This window comes from Mus caroli, unplaced genomic scaffold (assembly GCF_978045245.1).
Source record: "Mus caroli unplaced genomic scaffold, Mus_caroli_1 scaffold_14, whole genome shotgun sequence".
NCBI lineage: Eukaryota > Metazoa > Chordata > Mammalia > Rodentia > Muridae > Mus > Mus caroli.
The window spans coordinates 109,555,655-109,572,575 of NW_028227269.1; the positions used below are offsets into that span (position 1 = coordinate 109,555,655).

General features: G+C 46.1%; 1 long non-coding RNA gene across 1 annotated transcript; it reads right to left on the reverse strand.

Annotated features, from left to right (window-relative positions):
- Positions 1–6,978: 6,978 nt before the first annotated feature.
- Positions 6,979–16,144, reverse strand: LOC147001330 (uncharacterized). Its single transcript, XR_015045139.1, has 3 exons — positions 15,728–16,144; positions 9,664–10,046; positions 6,979–7,348 (listed from the first exon to the last, which is right to left on the reverse strand). It is a non-coding gene; the product is annotated as an uncharacterized LOC147001330 (long non-coding RNA).
- Positions 16,145–16,921: the final 777 nt, after the last annotated feature.

A 16,921-nucleotide genomic window follows, 5' to 3' on the forward strand; every position in this document is an offset into this window, starting at 1 on the left:
TTCCTGACTTTGAGTTGTTCTGTACAATAGTGGGTGGGTATCATCCCTTGCAGGGAAAACACTGTATAAAAACTAGTTCAGCCGGGCGTGGTGGCGCACGCCTTTAATCCCAGCACTCGGGAGGCAGAGGCAGGCGGATTTCTGAGTTCGAGGCAAGCCTGGTCTACAAAGTGAGTTCCAGGACAGCCAGGGCTACACAGAGAAACCCTGTCTCAAAAAAAAAAAAAAAAAAACCAAAAAAAAAAAAAAAACTAGTTCTCCAATATCTTCCAATTACTACCCCAGGCTAGCCATCCTTCTGAATGGACCCCATCTCTGCCCTCCCAAAGTTAAGCTAAGATGGCTGCCACTCTTAAGCCAGACCATAATAAGAGCAAAGTTGCAGTGTCCTCTTCGCCGTCAGTCACTGTGTTGAGGGTTTCAGACATTCACTCCGCTGATGCTCAAACCAGCTTGCCAAGGTAGGTTCCTGCTGTCCCACCTCTATGCTAGACTTTAGCAATATGCTAGGGTCAGTGAAAAGCTGCCCTCTAAACTGACCTGTGGCTCCACAGCACACACACACACACACACACACACACACATGGAGACTCCCGGTTGAGTTCAAGGTCATCTGGAATTTCTGCTTTGGGTTCAAGTGGTGAAACAGAGAGCATCATGGAAGCAGATGCAAATGGCAGAGATTGCTTACCTCACATAGTCAGAAAGCAGAGAGGAAAGAGGGAGGAGTGAGGGTCAGCCCAACAACACTCTCCCTCTAACTAGACCCCACCTGCCACAGTTCCACCGCCTCCCAAAGATTCGCTCATACTTTAATGCATCCATGGGTTAAACTCTGGAAGCACCCACATACACCCAGAAGGAGCCTCAGCAATTTCCTCTTCAGCCCTCAACCCAATCAAATCCAGTGTAGATAAACTATCAAACTACAGAATGAAATCCAAGAACCGGCCACCCATCCCCCACCCTTGCCCACAGCCCATCCCCCCTATGCCCTTCATATACCTGCTGTCCTACAACCCCCACCCTGTACTTTTGGGCCTTCCTTGGCTTCCTCCCTCCTTCTTCTGTCTTCCTAGGTCTCAGAGCTCCCTCACCAACCCTTGGACTGCCAAGCTGTCCATAAATGTTTTGTCACCCCCAACCCACAGTGAAGGAAGTTTTCCTTGTCACCAAGTCTCATGGGTAGTCTAAATCAAAGGTTTTATAGGACAATACTCTAACCACATGCAGAGCACACACTGATTGTGTCTAGTCTATTTCATTTGTTAAAAAATGCTCTTCTGGGGGGCCGGAGAAATGGCTCATTGGTTAAGAGCACTGGCTGCTCTTCCAGAGGCCCTGAGTTCAAATCCCAGCAACCACATGGTGGCTCACAACCATCTGTGATGGGATCTGATGTCCTCTTCTGGTGTGTCTGAAGAGAGTGACAGTGTACTCACATACATAATATAAATAAATAAATCTTTTTTGAAAATGCTCTTCTGAGCCAGATGGTGGTGGTACACACTTTTAAGCCCAGCACTTAGGAGATAAAGGCAGAAGGATCCCTGAGTTTGAGGCCAGCCTGGTCTACAGAGTTAGTTCCAGAATAGCCAGGGCTACAAAGAGAGACCCTGTTTCAAAAAAAAAAAGTGCTCTTCTGCACAGAACATACAAAACCAAAACTGAGTCCTAAGGTAAGTTATAGAGTGTGGATAGGCTCATACATAGTCACAAATATGCCAGAATTCTATTAACTACAAATAGATGTTAAACTGAGAGCCAAAGAACCCTTTGACTTCTTCAAGACATGTTGAATTTCACAAAAGGTCACAGGATGCCATGGACTAGACTCAGTCTGTCCCTCAATCTGCAGGAGAATCAGGGACCCGGTGCTCAGGTGGGCAAGGAGTCGGCGAGATGACAAACAGACATGAACACCAGATAGAGTGTTGGATCTGAGTGTAATTTCTCAAAGCGAGCATCAGACTTATAATACAGAAGAAAAACAAGGAAGCTAGGCGATACATCAGCCAAGGTACATCAAGATGCATAATGGCTCTTTACACAAAACACAGAAAATGCGTACATAAAAGTTAGCAGGAACCAGGCAGTGTTTATAACTAAGATATGATCAGCCCTGTAGGCAGCCGTTGCCTAAAAGATGGTGCCGGAGTGCTACACCGTCGCCGTCGCCCGTAAACAATGCCACTGCACAGGTGCTAGCCCGAATCTGGTGCCAACCCCTCCTGAGCGGGTGCATACAAATTAAAGTGCCGGCATACTGACCAATCCCAGGAGGACACATAGCCCTCCCCAGTGCTGGAGTGTATATAAGCAGTGCTCCTGGGTTCCCGGAGTTCCCATAGCATCGAGGTGTTCCTGCAATAAAGCTGTTGAGAAGAATCAAACCGTGTTGCGTTTTTCCTTGCCGGACGAGGTGAGCGCAACAAGCCCTATCTAAAGTCAGCTATTCACAGGAGCCAGGTGAAAGGGCTAATACACCCAGGTGCAATACTAACCCACCACCAGGGGTCCCTTAGTAAATACCTAATTATGTATTCCTCCTACATGCACAAGGGAAGTTCCGTTCTACTAACCCTTTCATGAATTGTATTCAATACTCCAGTTCCTCCTAAAACCACAACCCACCTTCCTTCTACTATTATGTAATGTAGGCTGCCATTCATATCTGTAATGAGAATTCTAAGTTTACTATTTTGAACTAACCCTGAGTTTTCTAGCTGCTATCCGGCAAACTGCGATGCCTGATTTCTAAACTATCAACACTGGAGGTATTTCATCTGAATGAGTAACATTCTTACGAAATTCCAAGCCCAGGGTCAGATCAAGGACTGCCTAAGACATTGGTGAAGGCCAGGAATCAAAGTTCAATCTAAGTTAGGTATTTGTCAAATCATTCCTTGGAGGCACCTATAATAAAACAATACTGAAAGAAAGCACACAGATCCATTTACCGACTGACACAAGGACATGTTTGGAGCATTCGTGATACGGGATGCCACGACTCCAGGAGACTAAGTTTCAGTGAAACTTTTTGCCTCAGGACTGCAGCCAAGCTTTTGGGCTTGTGTTGCAGACTTCACTGGAGTGGGTGTGGCAACAGGATCATGATTTTGATATAATGCTGACAAACAAATCCCTTTGGCATTTTAACCCAGAGAACAAATGAAAATGAGTGCAAGGCTGGACATGCCTTTAATTCCAGAACTTTAGAGGCAGAGGCAGGCAGAGCTCTGAATCTGAGGCCAACCTGTTTACAGAGTGAGTTCCAGGGCAGCCTGTGCTACCCAGAGAAACCTTGTCTTGAGAAACCCCCCCCAAAAAAAAAGGAAGGAGGAGGGAGGAAGAGGAGGAGGAAGAAGAAGAGGAGGAGGAGGAGAAGGAGAAGGAGAAGGAGAAGGAGAAGGAGAAGAAGAAGAAGAAGAAGAAGAAGAAGAAGAAGAAGAAGAAGAAGAAGAAGAAGAAAGGGAAGGAAGGAAGGGAGGGAGGGAGGAAGGGAGGGAGGAAGGAAGGAAGAAAGAGAAGAAGGAAAGAAGAAATACAATTCTAAGAAGCTAGTAAGCACATATGGTAAGCATGCAGATCAAAGCGTTTGCCAAACAGAATTTGGGGTTTAGTTGTGAAGTGGCAGCTATTAATAAAATAGAAAAGTATCAGGAGGCAGAGGCAGGCGGATCTCTGAGTTCGAGGCCAGCCTGGGCTACAGAGTGAGTTCCAGGACAGCCACGACTACACAGAGAAACCCTGTCTCGAAAAACCAAAAAAAAAAAAAAAAAAAAAAAAAAAAAAAAAAAAAAAGTATCAGGCTCATGATAGGCAGTCAGATGAAATAAAATAAATTTATCTATGTTTTTAAAAGATGTAAATTCAAACTTGGAAGGCATTTTTTTTTTAATCTAGTGGGGAATGCTAGCTAGGGATGAGGTAGAAGAGAGCCCTTAAATTGTCTAAACTGAGATTCCCCACCAGCCCTGGCTCAGCAGGCTGTCTCTTAGTAGAGCTTCTCTTCTGGAAAGTAGGAGTTAGGACTGAAGGCTCCTGTTCCCCTTCCCGGATATAAGTGCCCCATTTCACAGCAGAAATTGCAAACCGGTACCCACCAGTTAGACGCTGCCCACCTTGTTTGGTCTGTGGATTTTTAATCTGAGGGTTTATCTTCAGTACCTGAGTGTGATGTTTTATTTGGTTAGATGTTTTTAGAGTCACTACATAGCTCAGCTAGTCCTGGACCCTCCTGTGCCAGCCTCCATGCACTGAGGTTACTGGTATATGCTGCCTTGCCCTGGCAAGTGTAACGCCTTTATGTCCGACCTCCAGCTTGCTGCGTCCTGACATGCTTACTCTTACACCCACTCTCTCTGTCTCTGACACCACCTGCCCAGACCTGGAAGGACTTGAGTTTACAGCATCTGCCCTCTAAGAAGTTGCTGCTCTCCATCTGATGGAAGCCAGTTAGCAGCAGCAAGGCTCTGATGGTCCACTTTATCTTGCAATGAACTAGCTGACGGTGATGGCAGGGATCCTCGGCCCCTCAAGAGCCATCTTGCCAGGAAGCTGATCTAGAGATGTTTTCTGAGTGATCACTGACTGATGGATGAAGTGGAAACTTCTGGTTTCTTTGGAAAGTCAATTTTGTCAAATGATGTTTTGCTGGGGCACATAGGTGAAAGGATGTCTTGCTAAAGCAGACATAGATGTTTTGCTATAGCAGACACGTGAAAGGACATGGTGTTCAGACCCCACAGACGACGGGAGCTGGAACACTGGTTTGCTTTGCCTTGTCACTCTTCACTAATGACACTCACGTATTGGTTCACCTTACATTGCATTGCTGAGCTTGTCGTGATGCCTTAGAGAGGAACTCACCAAAGAACTTCTTGCGAGGTTCCTGCAACTTCTTGCTGCTTCTGTGGCCTCAGGCAGGCTGGTGAGCCTTGTGGTTTCTTCTGGATTGAGCTGCCCTTGCTGGTTTATGTTTGGTGACTGCGGAGTAGAGACTGGGCTACACCTACGGGTTTGTGTGTGGTGTCTGCTGAGAGCACTGGGCTGCAGCTGCTGTATTTCGTGTTGCTACTGTGCTGAACTGCTGACAACCTGACAACAAAGATTGGACTTGCCCTCAAAGAACTATTTCTAAAAAGGTCTACTTCCCCTGTGTCCTAATAACTTTTCTCTTCCACTACCTCTGGTGGGTGGTGGCCTAGAGGAGAGGTTGAACCCTATTAAAGTAGGTTGAGAAAAATGTATGCCTGCAGAAGAGTGCCTTCTCACAGTCAGTCATGCACATCTGACCCCGATGGCCAAGGCACACGATGTTTCTCAGCTTTGTACTTCTCAGTAATAAAGGCCATTATTTCTTTGGGCTGTTCTCATTATGAAATAGTTTGCCCACATGCAGTTCCTGACATATTATGCAATGAGCAGGTTAGGAGGCCACTAACCAAGCCCTTCCTCTAGTAGCCAAACTCAGGCTAAGAAAAGAAGGCCAGTTTTACTTGGTTACTGTAGAAAGCAAGGGAGTGTTTGTGAGGTAACCACAGGATGCAGTAAGACCTCTCTGAGCCTCTTTCAGCCTCACTGGAGCCTTGCTGGAGACCGATGATGCCTCAGCCACTTTCTGTCGTTGTAATGAACACCAAGGCCAGAAGCAACTTAAGTTCCGAGAGGCCAGATGTTCCTGAGAATGACAAGGAAGGTGTGGCAGTTGGGGACAGGAGGCTGAGAGATCGTATCTCACACATATATATCGGAAGCAGAGTGACCACCGGATAGTGGGGCTCACCTCCCGTGAGCAAGACTCTACCACCTAAGGCTTCCATGACCTCCCTCAAACACCACCACCAATGTGGAGGTGATACTAAGTGCTGAGATTCTTAAGCATTTGGGAGACATGTCTCATCTATACCACTACAACTGATCTTAATTCACTTGTATTTTACTTGTGTTGCTGAGTAAATTTACTGGCATTATTTTAGATTTATTTGTTTTACTCTGTGTGTAAATGTCTTGCCTGTGTGCAGGTATGGGCATCATGTGCATGCCCATTTAATCCCCTTGAACTGGGTGGGATTACAATAGATGGTTGTGAGCCACCAAGTAGGTGCTGGGAATTGAACTCTGGTCCTTTACAAGAGTAACAAGTAATTTTAACCACCGAGCCATCTCTCTGGACCAAATTTCATGGCTTTAAAAACAAGTTTTGAGGGGCTAAAAAGATGGCTCAAGAGTTAAGAGCACTAGCTGCTCTTCCAAAGGTCCTGAGCTCAACTGCAGCAACCACATGGTGACTTACAAAGATCTACAAAAGGATCTGATGCGCTCCTCTGCCATGCAGGCACTCATGCAAATAGAGCACTCATTTACACATACATACATGCATAGATACATACATACATACATACTTTTAAAAAAATTGAGGTGTACATAGTGCATACCTTTAATCCCAGCATTTAGGAGGCAGAGGCAGGCAGAGATCTGTGAGTTCAAGGATAACCTGGTCTACAAAGCAATTTCCAGAACAGCCAGAGCTACACAGAGCAATCCTGTCTTGGAAAACCAAAAAAAGGGAGATGGAGAGATGGCTCAGAGGTTAAGAGCACTGACTACTCTCCCAGAGGTCCTGAGTTCAATTTCCAGCAACCACGTGGTGACTCACAGCCATCTGTAATGGGACCTGATGCCCTCTTCTGGTGTGTCTGAAGAGAGCAAGAGTGTACTTACATACATTAAATAAGTAAATAAATCTAAAAAGAAAAAAAAAAGAAAAACAAAAACAAAAAGAAAAGTTTTTTGAGTATTATCATTGGCATGTGCTGGCTAACAACAACGTGGCTCCTCACAATCACAGAGCTAAGTCAGAGCTTTTTTGCTGTTCGTTAAAAAACAGTTATTTAATCTGAAAAAAAAAATACAAGACAGAAAGCAAATTTTGTTCAAACAATCGTTACACTGTACATGTGTGAACTATGGGAAGATGAGCTTCACCTCCCATCCTGTGCAGATGTGGCTACAGTCACCCTGGCTACTGTAGCGAAGCTGTGACAGGGTCTTTGATGGCGATAAGTAGAGATGTAGATGCATAACACCCACCTGTACTTATCACCGTTTGCCTTGTTAGTGCGGCCATGCAGCAAGCACCACCTTCCTTCCCAGAACCATTTTTCATCTTGTAAACCAACGCTCTGAGACAGTAAAGGACAGTCGTGCCCTGTATACTGCACAAGTTTGCTGTTTTAGGAGTCTCGTCTCAACAAGACGGGTTTTTAGTTTTTCAAGACAGATTTCTCTGTGTCCTTTCATAATCCCTTACTTCTTGGCATGACGGGTGAGCTTCGGAGATAACCTGCGAAGGAGACACAGCCTGTCACGGCTTTACAATCAACTGAGATTTTAAGGCAGCAAAGCATGTGTTAAAAATAGTTATGATGGATCACCAAGGTGGCTCGGTGGGTAAAGACGCCTGCCACCAGGTCTGGTGACCTAAGTTCCGTTCCTGGGACATACATGGTGGAAGGAGAGAACAGACTTTCAGAAGTTGTCCTCTGACCTCCATACATGCACCGTAGCACACAGGCACCCACACACGTACAATTAGTAAACACTAAAAAGAAAATTGTAAAAGGCCTGACTCTGTATGTTAACTGAAAAATAATAATACATGAACAACTGAGAAAAAAAACCATGGACTTTGTAAAACCCTGGCAAAAGAGACAAAACGCCCAGTAAACAAGCAGCCTCCTGAACTGACCCAGAGAACTACTCTGAGCACCTCAAGCTCCACTCACCCTTTAATAGCACAGAAAGTCACACTGGGAGAGCTGGACGTGGGAGCTCACCTAATTTAAGAAAACTCAAAGTGAACCCACTCTTTCCTTAAGAATTCTGCAGTCCCATCTGGTACTTGCTATATTTACTCAGAACTGTACCAAAAACTAAAGGCTATTTAGAGCATGTTGTTAGAGCTTCTGAAAGGTCCTTCCATCACTAGAGACTATCACAGGCACACAGAAACTGGCTCTGAGAGGACGTTTACAAGCAGCACCCCTGGCCAGGCCGAAAGTCAGCTATGGCTTGTGCACCTTCAGCTTGACCCTGGGAGGCTGCAGCGCCCAGAAGAGACTGCTCTACCTCATAGGGTGCTTGGAGATGAGCTTCAGGCCCCGCACCAGACTGGAGGGTGGCTCCCTGCTGTCACTACCACTGTGGACAAGCGTGATGGGAGAGGATGCAATTTGCCAAGTTTCACCTTCAGACTCAGCCACCTGCTTTGTTCACACTAAGTGATCTTTGTCAAACTTCATAACATCTCTGTGCTTCAGTTTCCTTATCTGCAAAGAGTTTTAACAAGAGAATCTATACCAGCCGGGCGAGGTGGCGCACGCCTTTAATCCCAGCACTAGGGGGCGGTGGGAGTGGGCAGAGGCAGGCGGATTTCTAGGAGGACTGTTGCAGGGAGTATATGAGGTAACATACAAAGCACTGAGCTTACCAGACTTGTCACGAAAGCTTGACAAGTCTGAGCTGTCCCCCGAGGCACTAGCCTCGGTTAGTTGTGTTTTTCACTTGATCTAAACAAAATACAGGGCATCCTTGCTGGGGAAGCCTTTGCCCCCGTTATTCTTTATGCCCCCGGCATTCTTTAGGATGGCGAGGTACAGACAGGCTCACTCAGAGGGAATACCATGTGAAGACACAGACGCACGAGGACACACAAACCGCGTGACAGCCTAAGTGCAGATCACAGCTGGTTTTTTGATAATTTAATCTCTTTTTTTTAAAAAAACAGTCTTGCTTTGTAGCACAGGCTAGACTTTCCTCCCTAGAGCTGGGATCATAAGATGTACCATCGCTGTCAAGATTAGAACTTTAGCTGTGTGAGGTGGTGTATGCCATTAACCCCAGCACTTGGGAAGCAGAGGTAAGTGGTTCTCTGTGAGTTCCAGGCCAGCCAGGGCTACATAGTGAAACTCTATCTTAAATAATAATAATAATAATAATAATAGAGCTTGCATAGGTCCACAAGATGGCACTTGTCACCAAACCTAAAAACCCGAGTTTGATTCCCAGGATCCCCATAGTAGGAGAGAAATAACTCTCTCAAGTTGTCCTCTGGCTTCCACTTGATGCTGTGTGTGTGTGTGTGTGTGCGCGCGCGTGTGTGTGTGCATGTAATAAGTAAATAAATAAAATATAATTTGGAAAAAAAGAGCTTTGTAAATATAAGCAAGGGACTCCAAAAATTGCCAGCGTCTACTGGAAGCAGGGTAGACATCCCAACCTTGCGATCTAGGACCGACTTCCCAGCATCTACTGGAAGCAGGGTAGACATCCCAACCTTGCGATCTAGGGCCGACTTCCCACTTATTTAAGGTAGCTCCAGCCTGAGAAAGTCCACTTCTGATGCTTTAATTCCAGCACCACGTGGTGCCTTCTTACCTGTGATGCTTAATCTCACCTGCCAACGTGATGATGAGATGCAGAATCCCATGGGAAACGCCTCTGGGCAAGCATCTTCACTAGGTCAATACCAGGAGAAGCCCCGCCCACTGCAGACTGACCACGCGATGATGAGACGCAGAATCCCTTGGGAAACAAGCCTCTGGCCAATCATCTTCACTAGGTTAATAGGATGAGAAGCCCCGCCCACTGCAGACTTACCACGTGATGATGAGATGCAGAATCCCATGGGAAACATGCCTCTCGGCAAGTATCTTCACTAGGTCAATACGAGGAGAAGCCCCGCCCACTTCAGGCTCCTGTGATCCTGTCCACTCTAGAGATAAACTGTACCCTGAACCTCGAGCCAAAGCAAACCCTTCCTCCCTTAAATTGCTTCTGTCAGGAGATTTTCTCACAGCAACAGGAAAGGAAATAAACGCGGTGCTCCAGTCTCTCTGGTTTCCTGTTCGGAAGTGTGATCTGCTAATCCCAGTATGTATATGTATGCGATCTCTTATACATGTTGCCTTCATGACGCTGAACTGGGGGGACCACTGGTATTTTCAGTTTCCAACACCACACGATAAATAGATCTCTTAACCCTAAAAAAAAAAAAAAAAAAAAAAAAGAAAAAAAAAAAAGAAGAAGAAAAGAAAGAAAGAAAGAAAGAAAGAAGAAAAGCTAGCCTGCTTTAGCTATTTCTTTATAGTAAGAATATAGTATACTATTTCACAGACTAAAATAGTATGTAGAATGTTCAAATTCTCTAAGGCTGGAACATAGAGGACATGTAAGTGTATGAACAGAATGAATAAAGATAAACAAAGGTAAAGTAAGCAACAGCGAATGATGAGACAGGTGTGGGCCAGGATGCACACCTGCACGGGGACAGTGGTGCTCCTGGCATGAACACTCAGAGCCACAGCTAGGGCTCTCTCTGACCATCTGGTTAAGACAAGACTACACAGCCGGGCAGTGGTGGCCCACGCCTTTAATCCCAGCACTCGGGAGGCAGGGGCAGGTGGATTTCTGAGTTCAAGGCCAGCCTGGTCTACAAAGTGAGTTCCAGGACAGCCAGGGCTACACAGAGAAACCCTGTCTCGAAACCCACCCCCCCAAAAAAAAGAAAAAAAAAAGACAAGACTACACATGTTGTTTTATAAGAATGTCCATTGTGCTGAGGGTTCAAATTTTCCAAGTGCCAGAGATCTAGATATATAGATAAATTCCCCCATTTTTCTTTTTTATTTTATGTGTATTGGTGCTTTTGCCTGTATGTAATTGTACCACATGCTTGCCTCTAGAGTAGTGGTTCTCAACTCTCCTAACACTATGACCCTTTAATACAGTTCCTCATGACTCCCAAACAAAAAATTATTTTTGTTGCTACTTTCTAACTGTAATTTTGCTAGTTATGCTTTGTAAATATTTTTGGAGATAGAGATTTGCCAAAGGGATCATGACCCCCAGGTTGAGAAGCACTGCCTCGGAGGCTGGAAGAGGCATCCGATGCCCTGGAATAGTTGTGAGCCACTGTGTAGTTGCTAGAAACCAAACCCAGGACCTTGCAAGAACAATACATACTCTAAACCACTAAGTCATCTCTCTAGCCCCAAACCTCCTAATCTTTAAATGTTAGCCTCCCCCACCCCACCCCCGAACCTCTCATGTCTGTGTGTATTGCTGGACAGGATGCACAGTGGCTGATGGGTGACAATCAGTGGTACCCTCACAGGATATGCATCCTCACAGGTCTGTAGCAGACTGTAAGGCACTAGGCACCCAGTCTCCCCTCCCAGGACTGCACCCAGATCCTGTCTTCCCTCTTGTCTGTCTCAAACAGAACATCAGAACAATCAAATCAGGAGTAAGGGAAGAGAAACAGTGCCAGGACTTGGACACACCAAGGAGGTCAGCCTGTCCCTAATCGTGGGAAGAACCGGGAAGCGAGTGGGCAGCAGAACACTGCAGTCCTGCACAGGTGTGTGTTAAGCACACCGTGAGCCAGCGAAGGGAGAATGTGCACACGGACCTCACCGGGCATGGTGACCAGAGCACCTCAGGGTCACGCTAATCCTAACAAACATAGGCCAATTCCACACCGCACTACTGGTCCTGGGGCTTGCTTATACAGCATCCTGAGTCACAGGCTTGCCTCTTCACTTCCTTCCCTTTGCACATTGCCCTGAGCAGGTACCTGGAAACAAAGGTCTTAAGTCTGTAGTCTTTGGGGTCCAAAGCTAAAGGCCACGGAGCTTCATGCAGAGTGTGGTCCTGGGCCGCATGACACCTGCAGCCTCTGGGAGATTGCCAGAGATCTCAGTTTCCATCCTGCCTAGGATCTGCAAGGCCCAATTCGTTGATTTAAAAATATTTTTAATTATATTTGTTTAGTAGTATGTGTGGGCATGTGCACGCTGCAATGCGCTTGTAAGGGATGCACTACAGATGATAGATCGAGCCATTCAGTTCTCTCCTTCAAATATTTGGGTACTGGAAAGGAACTGGGTTGCAGGAAGCCCAAGATGCTTTGCCACTGAGCCATCTTGCTAGCTCCCAATCTGTGGTGTGATAAGCTTCTGTCCTGAGAAAAACCAAGTTCTACAAAGGCAAATAGGAGAGCTTTCTTTTAAGAAATAAGTGAGCTGGGCGTGGTGGCGCATGCCTTTAAACCCAGCACTTGGGAGGCAGAGGCAGGCAGATTTCTGAGTTCGAGGCCAGCCTGGTCTACAGAGTGAGTTTCAAGACAGCCAGGACTATACAGAGAAACTCTGTCTCAGAAAGAAAGAAAGAAAGAAAGAAAGAAAGAAAGAAAGAAAGAAGAGAAGAGAAGAGAAGAGAAGAGAAGAGAAGAGAAGAGAAGAGAAGAGAAGAGAAGAGAAGAGAAGAGATGCAGTGATAAACGGGGCTCTATGCAAGCCTGAGGTCCAGAGTTTGGTCCCAGGCACCCACATAAAAAGCCTGTATGTGTATGTGCCTGTAGCCCAGCATTAGAGGGCAGAGATGAGCAGATACTGAGAGCTGGTCAGCCTGGCAGGAACAGGTAAGATTCCAGCTCAGTAAGAGACTTCCTCTCAATAGGGCAGTGGTGAGACACACCTTTTTTTAATCCCGGCACTAGAAAGGCAGAACCTGGTCAATCTCTGTACATTCAAGGCCAGCCTGGTCTACAGAGTTCTAGGATGGCCAGGGCTACACAGACAAACCCTGTCTCAATGCCATTCCCCAAAAGAAAAAGACAGAAAGAGACAGAAAGAGACTTCCTCTCAGGACCTCTTTACTCTCAAGAGTAAAGAGTGATAAAGACATTAAAGGCGTGGTGGCGCACGCCTTTAATCCCAGCACTTGGGAGGCAGAGGCAGGAGGATTTCGGAGTTCGAGGCCAGCCTGGTCTACAAAGTGAGTTCCAGGACAGCCAGGGCTACACAGAGAAACCCTGTCTCTGAAAAAATAAAAAATAAAATAAAATAAAATAAAAAAGACATTCATCTTCAACTTCTGGCCTCTCCATAGACCTACACATTCACATGCAAAGAACACACACACACCCACACACCCCCACACACACCCACACACACCCACACACCCACACACCCACACACACTATGCAGGGGTGGGGTGGGGTGGGAGCGGGGAGATAGATGATCCCAGAAGCCAGACATACACTTTGGTACTTAGTATCAGATGGAGATGACCCCAGACCCCAGGTAGCCCTAAGTGCAAAAATCTATCCAGACACATTCCCAGGGGGTGTAGCCTGATACTCCAGTGACAGGGACCTACTTCCCATGTATCATTAGGGATCAGAGGTCACCCATTGGCCAACAGTGCCTTCATCTGGGTGGGCAAATCACCACACTCCTAGCTTATTAGAAACGATAGGAGTGAATGAGTACGCTACTCTCTTAGACGCTTGCAGGTGGCTGCCAGACCCAGAATAGAGTAGTAATCCCAGGGTCTCAGGCAGGCAGAACAAACATTGTGCAACACCTCCACAAACCAAGCATTCTGTGGCCACTAGCAGTGGGGATTAAGTGAGTGTGGGGATTAAGTCCAGGGACCGTGCACCTGCAGCAGTACCTGGCCTAGTGTGCAGCAACTACCAAGCCAGGAACCTTTGAGACAGCCAATGCAAGAGCAGAGGCAAGGTTCTCACTCCTGAAGTCCCAGCATCCGTGTGGGAGAGAAGATGTGGGCTGACTCACACGATTCTGCACTTCTTCCTCTTTCCAGGAATGGCAGACAAGGCTCCGCTGCAGTCAGAGCACGGCTTTGGAGGAGGAGGGTACCACTTCACCTGGATGCTCATCTTTCCCCAGACACTCCTGCTTCCTGCTCTAGGCCTCCACAAAACCAGATTATCTTGTTCTTCTCAAAAGCAAGGTCCCTGACCTCAAACTGTGAGGACTGAAAAGTGGAAGGGACCAGTGAACAGAACAGAACCTTCCGTGAAATGAGGTGCAACCCAGAGGTTGTGGGATGGGGGAGGGTGGACTAAACAGGTCATAAAGCAGGAGACAGCCTGCTAGGGTGACGGTTTTCAACCTGTGGGCTGTGACCTCTCTGCGGCTCACATCAGATATTTAAATTACAATTCGTAACAGTAGCAGAATTACACTCAAGAAGGAACAGTTTTATGGTTGGGGTCATCACGTTATGAGGAACTGGATTACAGGGTCGAATCATTAGGAAGGTTGAGAGACACTCACTGTGCTACAGGGTCAGAAACAAGCTTCAGTGGGGTGTTTGCCAATCAAGCACACACACACAAATACATGAAATGAAAAGCAAATTTGCATACTAAGGGAATGGATATGCTTGTCTACTTTTGCATAAGGAACTAAATTTCAGCTAAATATTTGATGTTGTAGGACATAGAGCATCATCAACATTTATTTGGATGAACAATATTTTGATTTGATAACCATAATTGCTAAGAATGCTATTTTAGCCAGGTGGTGGTGGCACATGCCTTTAATCCCAGCACTTGGGAGGCAGAGGCAGGCAGATTTCTGATTTCGGGGCTAGCCTGGTCTACAAATGAGTTCCAGGACAGCCAGAGCTGTACAGAGAAACCCTGTCTCGAAAAACCAAAAAAAAAACAAGAAAGAAAAAAAGAAAAGAAAAAAGAATGCTATTTTACATATATTTGTAATACAAAATAGCAGAAATACATTTACAAGAATTTTAAAAATTGGAAATTGTGTCCTAATCCCAAGCCCATATTCACTAAGCAGTTTTGTTTTGTTTTTTGGATTTGGGGGGGGGGGAGCCGGGAAGGGGAGTTTCGAGACAGGGTTTCTCTGTGTAGCCCTAGCTGTCCTGGAATGAGATCTGTAGACCTCAAACTCAGAGATCTGCCTGCCTCTACCTCCTGACTGCTGGGATTAAAGGTGTGGGCCGCCACCTCATTATACAGTGCTTTATGAAACATAAGCAACTCAATCAGGTTTTGGGATTGTTTTGTTTTGTTTGAGACAAGGTTTCTCTGTGTAGCCCTGGGTGCCCTGGAACTTGTTCTGTTGACCAGGCTGGCCTTGAACTCACAGAGCTCTGTCTGCCTTCCCCTACCACACTCACCCAGTGGTGAAATTACCACACCCAGCCTCTCTCCTACCATGTGAGCCCTCGGGGTCAAACTTCGGTCATTAGTCTTTGCCGGAAGCACCTTTACCTAGTAAGCTCCCTAGCTCCCAGATAGCAGTTAAAACATAAAGCAAGCAAGCATTCTAGACAAGTGTGGTTGTGTACACATTTAATCCTAGCACTCAGAAATCAAAGTGGTAGTCAAGTCTCTATGAGAGCCAGACTAGCCTGCTAGTCAGTTCCAGAAGGAGCAGGACTTTATACACTAGTTTGACACATGATGGAGACCAGCGTTCCTCTGCCAGAATGAAGCCATTGTTCCCAGAGCAGTAACTTTGTATTTACAGTGAAAACACTGCCCTTCATAACTCACCATGTCCTCTAATCTGAGCAGAGGTGACTTGTGTTGACATTGCATGGTGCGTCGGCATATGCAAGGCACTCTGCACATGTCACATGCTCAGAGCCTTGGTGGCAGTGTAGCCAGATACTGGCAGCATGGGCAATGCTATACCAACACTTCAAAGTCACTCTACATTTGATTTTGAATTCACTTTTGGTCATTTAGGGATCAATGCCTTTCACTGTTGCCATAGTTTTTATGCTGTTACGCAATCCCATACGGTTGCAACCTGCAGTCTAAGAAGCTGTGATTTAGGGTACCAGCCCTCAAGGCAGTCAAGGCTTCTGCACTTACCAGATAACGCTCACTCCCTTCTGGCATCTCTGACAACCTTGTCTTCTCTGTGCGCACTTAGGTATAGGCTGGTGTGCCAGAAGAAAACATGCTCGTGTCCTCTAGCTCCTCCTCAAGCACAAGCCAGTGATTGAAGTGACTGTGTGCAGCCTTAAAAGCTGAGACCCAGATGTCATCAAGGGTGTGGAGCAGCTGACCCACCAGGGGGCTCCTCAACGTGGATCTACCTAAGTGCCCACAATGTCTGACTGCCCAGAAACACATACTTCTAGTTCAGGAAGAGTTGGATTTAAAACTTAGGGGACCAATTCAAACGAAAGAGACTCAGAGACACCAATGTCTAAGCAACCAGCCAGTCAATGTCCTCATTTACCTCTACAGCAGCTATTCATGTCAGCTATCCAGGGCCAAAATGCACAGCCCATGGACAAGGATTTCATGAGCACCAAGTGTCCATCGCTTAACAAACACTAAGTACCTGGCTGACGGAAATAACATCCAAATGAGGTGGGGACGGAAATAGCAAGGGAAATGATGCAATAAGCTTGGTGTCACACAAGCTTGCGTTCAGAAGCTGCCTACAGGATATTAAAGGGCTGTCGTCACCCGTAAAGCACAGGTCTAACAACACCCCTTACCAGACTATTAGTCACCAACACAGACTGCCCACTTAGACTCCTCTGTTTACTAGGGAGGGCTATGCCATACGCTGACCCAGAAAAGCTCTGAGAGCCAAGAGAATTGGGCACACATGCTAGTTCTGTAAGTTATAGAGGATGACCTCGGAAAAGCAGCTTCATCCCCCGCACCCTCGACTCCTCAGGCTTCAGTTTGTAAAATGGGTGGAAAATGTCCTCAGTATTCAAGGTCTTATTAAAGTTGTAGGGTATTAGAATTTGATAAATGGCGTGATTACGAGTACTTCTTAATGTAAATAAATAAAATTAATTTAAAATTTTTTACAAAGCACTTAGCTGGGTGTGCTAGTACCTGTCTGTAAGTCCCTACTAGGGAGGTTGAGGCATGATGACAGCTATGAGTTTGGGGCCAGGTTGGGCTACATACTTAGAGGGCATCAAAGTGGTTCTTAGAAGTTGTCCATAATAACAGCACTAAAAATTAAAAGCAACACTAGCACAAGCTTTTATATTTTCATCTCGTTTGTGGCTGTCCTGGAACTCGTTATATAGGCTA